General features: G+C 40.2%; 1 non-coding gene across 1 annotated transcript; it reads left to right on the top strand.

Annotated features, from left to right (window-relative positions):
* Window positions 1-6,534: 6,534 nt before the first annotated feature.
* Window positions 6,535-6,641, top strand: LOC141603306 (small nucleolar RNA R71). The gene has a single exon (XR_012525191.1). It is a non-coding gene; the product is annotated as a small nucleolar RNA R71 (small nucleolar RNA).
* Window positions 6,642-9,599: the final 2,958 nt, after the last annotated feature.

Below are 9,599 nucleotides of genomic sequence, written 5' to 3'. Positions count from 1 at the left end.
AAAGTCCACCGGGATGAAAAATTTCCCAATTCTTACGGGAACATCTTCCCATATCCCTAATGGTGTCTTCGTTGATCTATCGGCCATTTGGAGTGTGATATTGGTGCATTTAAGCTCTCCCATCCCTAACCTTTTACTCACCGAGTACGGCATAACACTCACACTAGCCCCTTGACCACATAAGGCTTTGTTTATCGTGGTGTCGACAATGGTACACGGTATTGAGAAGCTTCCCGGATCTTTGAGTTTTGGAGGTGAACTCCCTTGAAGTATTGCACTACTCACCTTAGTGAAGGCGATAGTCTTAAGCTTCCGGATCGACTTCTTCTTTGTGAGGATGTCTTTCATGTATTTTGCATAGGCCGGCACGTGATTGATTAATTCCGTGAAAGGAATCAAGACTTCCAAATTCTTCACAATTTCCATAAATTTTACAAGTTGTTCATCAAATTTGGGCTTAGCTTGACGACTCGGAAAAGGAAGTCTAATCACAATGGGCTCCTTCGCCTTGACCTTGTCTTTATTTTTCTTTAAAATTTCTTCTTTTGATGGTTCTCCATCCTTGGAGTTTTGCACAATTTCTTCTTTGTCACTAGCTTCCACAACTTCATCCTCAACTTGCTTCTTCGGTGCTTCATACCTTGTACCACTCCTCAAGTGAATGGCACTAACCGTTTCATGTCTTGGGGGATTACTTTGAGGTGGTAATTGCCCCTTTTGTCTTTGTGAGCTTGAAGATGCTAGTTGAGTTAATTGGGTTTCCAACATTTTGGTGTGAGCTAGGATGTTGTTGATGGTGATTTTCTTTGCTTGACTATCTTTTTGCATTTGAGTGAAAAACTCTTGTTGATTCTTTTGCATTTGGAGGACCGCTTTTTGAACATCAAAACCTTGGTCATTTTGTTGATTGTATGAAGTTTGATTTTGGTGATCTTTCCTTCGTCTATCTTCATAGCTTTGAGGACGTCAAGCATTACCAGATTGATTGAACTGCCTCCGTCTATCAGGATTCTTGATACCTTAGCCGTGCCAATTTGCATGGTGATTACCAAGCTGTCATGGTGTAGATCTGATATTCCTTGCAGGTCCGAGTAATCAAAAGTAATAGCAGGCAATGACTTGGAGTTGGAAGGAGGTTGAAGTCTGGATTCCCTGGATATTCTTTTGGCAGCTGAGCTGGTCAGACCACAGATTTCTGATCCTCCATTTATGAACTTGACTTCATAGATGGGGGGAGGAGGAGGAGGATCTCTGCCGTTCCCTGAATCTCTCTTGTTTTGTCCTTCATCTTTGTTCTTTGGCTGCTGGATTAAGTCTTTCAAGTAGCCTTTCTTTAGAAGATATGCCACCTGTTTCCTGAGTTGGATGCATTCTTCTGTGGTGTGCCCGATGTCCTGATGGAAGTCACACCATCTCGTTGGGTCTTTCCTGGGGTTGTCGGATTTCTTGGGCCATCTGACCGTATCTCCTAGGATTTCCAGGCGTTTGATTAATCCTGCAGTATTAATAGAGAAGTTATATTCAGGAATAGTTGGAAGGCTAGAAAGGTTACCTTTATATTCTTGTGCCATGTTGACTTCAGATCGTTCAGGCCTGGAATATGGTGCTGATCTGGGGTTGCCTCCTTTCTGGTAGGAGCTTTTCCTGTTAGTGTGTCCATAGCCTTGCTTTCCTCCGGATGAGTTCGTCCTGAAGTTGAGATCTTCTTCCAATCTGACATGTTCTAAGGCGATGGATTGAACAGTGGCAAAGGTTAGGCAAGCTTTCTTGGTTAAGTCTGCATAGATGTCGCTGTCAAGCAGGACTCCTTGCCTGAAGGCTTCTACTGCTGTTTCTTCGTCACACCTGGGAATGGCCACCTTCTCTTTGACAAATCTGGCCAGGAATTCTTTGAGAGATTCTTCAGGAAGTTGCTTTACCCTGAACAGGTTACTGGGTCTCTTAACCATATCTCTGCTGCTTGCGAATTATTGATTGAAGGCATTGATTAATTCTGCAAAATTCTTGATACCTATATTTGGGAGATTAATGAACCACTGTAATGTTGCTCCGGTCAGGGTTGTACCAAAGCCCTTACACATGCAGACATGTCTGAGTTCACTGGGTATTGAGGCAGCCAACATTTTCTGTTTTAATATGGCAACGTGATTTTGTGAATCAGAGGTTCCATCATAAGTTCTCATGGATGGAACAGTAAATTTCTTGGGGAGATCAATCTTTGTAATTTCATCTGCAAAGGGTGAATCTGCAAAGCTTTCAACTTCTACTTCAGCCACAGGGTCTGGCACTCCAGGTATGTTTTCTATTTTGTTGTGGAGTTTTTGAATTTCCTGAAGCATGGCCATCATTATTGCCGCTTCAGTCTTGTTGGTTTCGTCATTGGGAATGGTTGGGGGTACCGGATAATGTATCCTTCTCCGGGGTTCCAAAATTGGAGAAGTCAATGTTTTTGATAATGGATGAGAATGGGGTTCCTGGTTCGAATCTGTTCTTGGAGCCCGAAGCCTGATTTTCCAATTTTTTCCTCAGGCTAGACTCAGATTCCTTCAGCCTATTGATTTACTCGCTTCATTGGGTCGCCTTCTCTTGGATTGTCTCCAATTCTTTGATCTTGGCCAGGGCAGCCGCTAATTGTTGTTCTGAGGTGAGTTCCACCATTTTAGTATGTGAATATTAAGTGGAAGATGGTAAAAGGATATATTTTTTTTGATTAAAAAACTAGATGCCCCACGGTGGGCGCCAATTGTTTTAGCAGAATTTTCCCTGAATGGGTCCGGCTTGATTAAAGAATAATTTTGGGTATCTAGTTCTATAAGTTTGGAATATTGTAAATGAATAATAAGGAAAGACTAGAGAAAGAATAATGTATTTATTATTTAGATAAGCTGAATACAAAATTTGTTTGAGTAATTGGATACTCGTCAAATGATGAAAAGACAAGTAGTGAAGTAGTTTAATACTGATGACTAATGAATGATCTTACAAATGCTAGCGTTTACAATATTTATAGTCATAAAACATGAACGTTGTATTGATCTTAAACGTCCTTCCCTTTTGTCGGAGCTGTTACCGGACTAATAGGGCACATTCCCTATTAATCTGGTTGACTCGTTCTTCCTTGATTGATCCTTAGCTTTCTCTTCCTTTGCACGTCCAGGTTCATGGGCGATATAGTCTCATATTTAGACTTAGTCTTCCTTGAGAATAGGACATGAATATATATCTTTATATAACCGTTTTGCTTGTTCTTCTGCTTAATCTAGCCTGTTTTAATACTCTGCCAGGCTATTCTGTACTTACCATCAGGCTTCTCTTCCAGGATTTAGTAGCCCGACTGTTATAATATTCTTCAACAGCTAAATTTGTCCGGTCTTCGTCTCCTCCAATCAGCCTTGTAAGGTCAGGCCAGGTTACGGTCAGGCCAGGCTAATCTGGGCCTAACAAAAGGCTTTGCCTTTGTAATTCAAAAATCGACTCAAAGGTTGAAGATTTTGGTGCTTGGTTTGATTGTTGTTGGAAGAGGAGTGATTAATTGTTGTTAAAAAGAAGTTTGGATTTGATATTGTTGAATTTGGTTGAGGAAATCTTGTGTTGGTGGTGGAGAGGATGAGGGTTTTTTGGGGGTTTGGTAGTGTTTTGAATGAATGAATGAAGAAATGAATGTAGGAGGGGTATATAAAAGACCCAAAAAATTTGAAACTGCAGGGGAAGACGGGCGTCTTTCCTTCGGGACGCTCGGATTCTGCATGTTCTGGGTTCAGGATTCTCGCCTAAAGACGGGCGTCTTTCAGCGAAGACGCTCGGATTTTTCGATTGCAGGACGGGCGTCTTTTGCTAAAGACGGGCGGATTCCGAGACAGTGAGCTTTCTTGTTTTACACTGGCAAAAAGACGGGCGTCTTTCCTTCCAAGACGGGCGGATTTCATAAGACGAGCGTCTTCTCTACCAGGACGCTCGGATTCTTTGACAGTCCCAGATTTTCAATTTTCAGCTCAATTTGGACGGGCGGATTTTGGCAAAGACGAGCGTCTTTCCTAAAGACGAGCGGATTCCCCTTGAAGACGCTCGGATTCTCCTGTTTTTCCCGGATTCAGTTCCATCCGTGCACTTGCATATCTCGTCTCATTTTTCATTCTTCAAATCCCGTGTTCCTCATTGTAGGGGCTCTACTAAGGCATGAATAGCCTAGGCAAATGTTATCCCCACACTAAGCTAAAGCACTACACATCAATAAAATCATTAGTCCCTCCCTCACGTCTCTCAAAAATGATGATTATCTTGATCAAAGCATAAAGATCCATAAATGACAAAAAAATGTAATGTAAGAATTGAAATACAAGTTAGGGAGTTAGAAATATTTACAAATGGTGGTTTAGGGAGGACTCCACCAAACTCTCATCCTTAGTGAGATGTCATGGGGGCATGTCCAAGGTGTTGTTGATGTTGCTCAACACCTTGAAAAAGTAGTCAAAACCTTGTTCGTTGTCATGATAAAGATCCTCCATAGATCTTTGCCCTTGTTGTCCTTCATGTTGGTCTTGATCGATTGCATTACCAATATAGGGATTGAAAATCCCTTCAAACTCATCATCCCAAAGACCACAAACTTCATCTACTTGATCACTAAAGATCTCTTGAGTTGATAGAGACAACTCTCCCACTTTCTTGTCTTGGCCAATGAGGCCATCCTCTTCATTGCTTGACTTTGGTGAGCTTTTCAAGCTCTCTTTGTCACAATTCACTTGCTCTTTGAATGGAGCATCATCAATTTCCTTCCTCCATTGGAATTCCGATTTCTTCTTATCATCCTTCCGGCTATAATGATCAACCATAAAACATGGTTCATGCAAACGGGGAGCTCTCATGGTCTTGTCAAGATTGAAAGTTATGCTCTCATCTCCCACTTCTAGAGTAAGCTCTCCATGCTTCACATCAATCACCGCCCCCGCGGTGTGTAAGAAAGGTCTTCCTAGAATGATTGGAATGTTGGAGTCTTCTTCCATGTCAACAATGACAAAGTCCACCGGGATGAAAAATTTCCCAATTCTTACGGGAACATCTTCCCATATCCCTAATGGTGTCTTCGTTGATCTATCGGCCATTTGGAGTGTGATATTGGTGCATTTAAGCTCTCCCATCCCTAACCTTTTACTCACCGAGTACGGCGTAACACTCACACTAGCCCCTTGATCACATAAGGCTTTGTTTATCGTGGTGTCGACAATGGTACACGGTATTGAGAAGCTTCCCGGATCTTTGAGTTTTGGAGGTGAACTCCCTTGAAGTATTGCACTACTCACCTTAGTGAAGGCGATAGTCTTAAGCTTCCGGATCGACTTCTTCTTTGTGAGGATGTCTTTCATGTATTTTGCATAGGCCGGCACGTGATTGATTAATTCCGTGAAAGGAATCAAGACTTCCAAATTCTTCACAATTTCCATAAATTTTACAAGTTGGTCATCAAATTTGGGCTTAGCTTGACGACTCGGAAAAGGAAGTCTAATCACAATGGGCTCCTTCGCCTTGACCTTGTCTTCATTCTTTAAAATTTCTTCTTTTGATGGTTCTCCATCCTTGGAGTTTTGCACAATTTCTTCTTTGTCACTAGCTTCCACAACTTCATCCTCAACTTGCTTCTTCGGTGCTTCATACCTTGTACCACTCCTCAAGTGAATGGCACTAACCGTTTCATGTCTTGGGGGATTACTTTGAGGTGGTAATTGCCCCTTTTGTCTTTGTGAGCTTGAAGATGCTAGTTGAGTTAATTGGGTTTCCAACATTTTGGTGTGAGCTAGGATGTTGTTGATGGTGATTTCCTTTGCTTGACTATCTTTTTGCATTTGAGTGAAAAACTCTTGTTGATTCTTTTGCATTTGGAGGACCGCTTTTTGAACATCAAAACCTTGGTCATTTTGTTGATTGTATGAAGTTTGATTTTGGTAACCTTGGCTTTGGTTGTAAAAGGGTCTTTGATTTTGGTTTCTCATGGGCGGTGGGGTGTATGTTGGTTGAGGGTTTTGAACATTTTGGCTTTTGTATGAGAGATTTGGATGGAATTTGGTGTTTTCATTGTAATAATTTTAATAAGGGGTGCCACTCCTGTATGCTTGGAAAGCATTCACTTGTTCATTTGTTCCCCTACATTCACTTTGGTCATGTCCCAAAGTTCCACAATTCTCACATATCCCACTTGGGATTGATGAAGATGCCGTCATGGCATTAACATGATGCTTTGGTGATTTTGAGGCTTCTTCAAGTTTAGCCATAGCTTTTTCGAACTTCAAATTAATGGTATCAATGTGAGCACTAAGTTGAGCACCCAATTGAGTAATGGAGTCCACTTCATGCTTTCCTCCTCTAGTAGCCTTGCGAGGTCTACTATATTGTGAGTTATGGACCGCCATTTCCTCAATCTTGTTCCAAGTTTGATTGTCGTCAACTTCGGTGAAAATTCCATTTGATCCCATGTTGAGAATGTTCCTTGAATCTTCATAAAGACCGTTCCAAAATTGTTGTACCAAGAACCACTCGCTAAGTCCATGGTGAGGACATGAGCGAAAAATTCCTTTGAATCGCTCCCAAGCTTCATACAATGATTTTTCATCTCTTTGCTTAAAGCTCGTAATTTGAGCTCTTAGCATGTTAGTCTTTTCCGGTGGATAGAACTTTTTGTAGAAAGCTAGAGCCAACTTCTTCCAAGAATCAATTCCGAGAGTAGCCTTATCAAGGCCTTTCGACCATTGTTTCGCGGTGCCAATTAGAGAAAAAGGAAATAAGACTCATCGAATTTGGTCTTGAGTTACACCGGTTTGAGAAATCGCATCACAATAGTCACAAAAAGTCTCCATATGTGAATGAGGGTCTTCACTAGGCATCCCCCCAAATTGACTTCTTTCAACTAATTGGATAAATGCGGATTTGGCAATAAAATTTCCGGTTAGATGTTGTGGTGTGGGAGTAGCATTGGGTAGGTTCTCCTCGGTGGGTACGGAATGTGATGAAAACTTAGGCATTGTGGGTTGATTTTGTGTTGGATTTTGTGTTGGGTTCTCCTCACCTTCTCTTGCAAAAGGGTTGATGAACTCAATAGTATTTGGTTGAATAACCTCACCAATACCTCTCAAAGTTCTCCTACCAAGTCTTCTATTGTTAGTCAAAGTCCTTTCAATTTCGTGATCAAAGGGTAACAAGTTACCTTGTGACCTTCTAGACATGCAAAATATCAAACAACTCGAAAATAATTAGAACAAACCTTGAGGAGTTTTACTTCCCCAAGGCAAAGAAAGACCCAACTAATAACAATATAAGAAAATCTAAATCAAGTTAACACCGTCCCCGGCAACGGCGCCATTTTTGGTCGTGATCCCTTGAAAGGGGTTTAGTTTTCAGTACTTGTCGTTAGGAGCACCTAGACCAAAACACAATTTATAACTTCACCAACAACTCTACAATTAGTAAAGAGGCAAGTAAAGGTCGGATCCCAAGGGACGGGAATTGAGATGAGATTTCTATTGCAACTAGTGGTGTCTAAGGGTGTCACAATTGGGGTTTGAAGTAGAAGGTCACTAAACTAAATAGCAATGAAAGTAAACAAGCAAGATGAAATAAAAGGGATGTAAACAATTGATAAAAAGCACTAGGGTGTCATGGGGTCTTAGGGGATTCATGGTAATTGATCATACAAACATATTCTCAAATTATAAGCAAGCAATTATTGTTGTGATGGATCGAGTTTGTTTATATCTTACAATCCTAGGAAAGCTTGGGTCCCGGAGCCGAATCGATTAGATTGTACAACACCTACAAGTCGACTTAATCTTCCCTACTCAACTACATGCATGGTCTAATGAGACTCGAGTTGGTTTATGTCTTACAAGTATCATTGAAAAGATAGGTGATGGGTAAAAAATGCAAGGATTCATAGGCTCGCATTTCATCAAACATAACATGTGCATGAGTTGAGATTCACAACAAGCAAGCAAATAAACTATGAAAGTATATTAATTTAAGCATGAATCATTCCCCATGTTGGTTTCCCCTAATTACCCATTAACCCTAGCTAAGGAAACTACTAACTCATTATCATGTTTAACATGCTAGCAAGGTTGTCAATCATACCAACAAAGTGAAACATGATGAATAAATGAAAGTAATTAGCAATAATTAAAAAGGGATTAAGAGAATTATACCTACTAATGATTCCAATAATAAAGCAAAGAATAAAAGAAGTACTTGATGCTTGACTGGAAGGTTGTCAATCTCCGAATAATAACCCAAATAATCTTCAATTACCCAAAATAAAGGATGAACAAGAGAGAGATTAAGGAAATAAAACTTGTATTAATTCTTGATTACAATATTAAAGAGAGATTTGATTGATATTAACTACACTAAAGATTGCTAAGAAGAACATCCTCTTCTAATTAGACTAATGGGGTATTTATAGTGGGGATTAGGTACATAAATTAGGGTTTACTAAGGGCTTAAATGACGATTAAGTCCTTAAGGAATCGCCGATCTCTAGGGAGACTCCGGTCCCTTTTTCGCCGGTCTTAGAAAAAGATGTGCATCCTTCCTTGAAGCTTGTAGAAGATGAAATGGGACTGTCTGGGAATCCGGGCGTATTTAGCACGGGACGGGCGGATTTGGGAGCTTCTGGACGGGCGTCCAGAGGGGGAAGATAGGCGTCTTCTGGAGGTTCTGCCCGGGCGTCTTGCTGAGGAAGACGCTCGGATTGTGGTAAGGGACGGGCGTCTTCAGGTCAATCCGCACGGATTGTCAGGCAGTTTCTTTCCTTCTTCTTTTCTTCCTTTTTCTTCAGAAAATCCTTGAGGATTTCCTCGGGGATGCAAGGATCTTTTCTCATCATTGCCCATCTACTATAGTATGTACAAAGGCCTTCTAATCTTGTCTCTCCTTGATGCTTGGTCATTAAATTCAATCAATTTAGCCTCATTTTGCCATGAAAATGCAAGGTTTGCACTCCATTCCTACCAAGGACACAAAACCTCAAAGAATATGCAAAACAAAGAATTAAAGACAATAAATGACCCAAATATGCACTAAAAAGCATGGGAACACGGCTAATTCGGGGACTAAATATGCTCTAATTATGGTGACATCATTTACATAATAAATCTTGTAAAAGGAATATCAGGGATTTATATTATTTATTTGCCTGCTGGTCATCGTTAATCGGTAATGATTGGCTGACTTGAGTTTGACATTACTGTTGTGTGACGGCGGTGATCAGCTGATCCCTTTAGGTCACACCTATAGGATGATGCCCAAATTGGATAAATTAATTATTTGTATGAGATACGATATACTTAATTCCTTGTATTAATTGACTTTTAATAAGTCGTGTGAATGTATTATTTGATGACGGGTTATGAACTCGGGCCAAGTGGATTTATTATTTAATTATGTGATAATTAATTAATAAATGTAAATTAGAATTTATTAATTAATTGTTAATTAATTAAATTTATACGATATATGTATAAGTTTTGAGGTAAAGATAATTAGCTATTTTAATTTACAAGAGGTTGTAAAATTAGCTAAATGGGGTAGTATTGACACAATATATGTTGATAAAA

This window comes from Silene latifolia, chromosome 9, assembly GCF_048544455.1.
Source record: "Silene latifolia isolate original U9 population chromosome 9, ASM4854445v1, whole genome shotgun sequence".
Classification (NCBI taxonomy): domain Eukaryota; kingdom Viridiplantae; phylum Streptophyta; class Magnoliopsida; order Caryophyllales; family Caryophyllaceae; genus Silene; species Silene latifolia.
The sequence above is the reverse complement of the archived record's forward strand: the minus strand, read 5'-3'. Positions and strand labels throughout refer to the sequence as shown.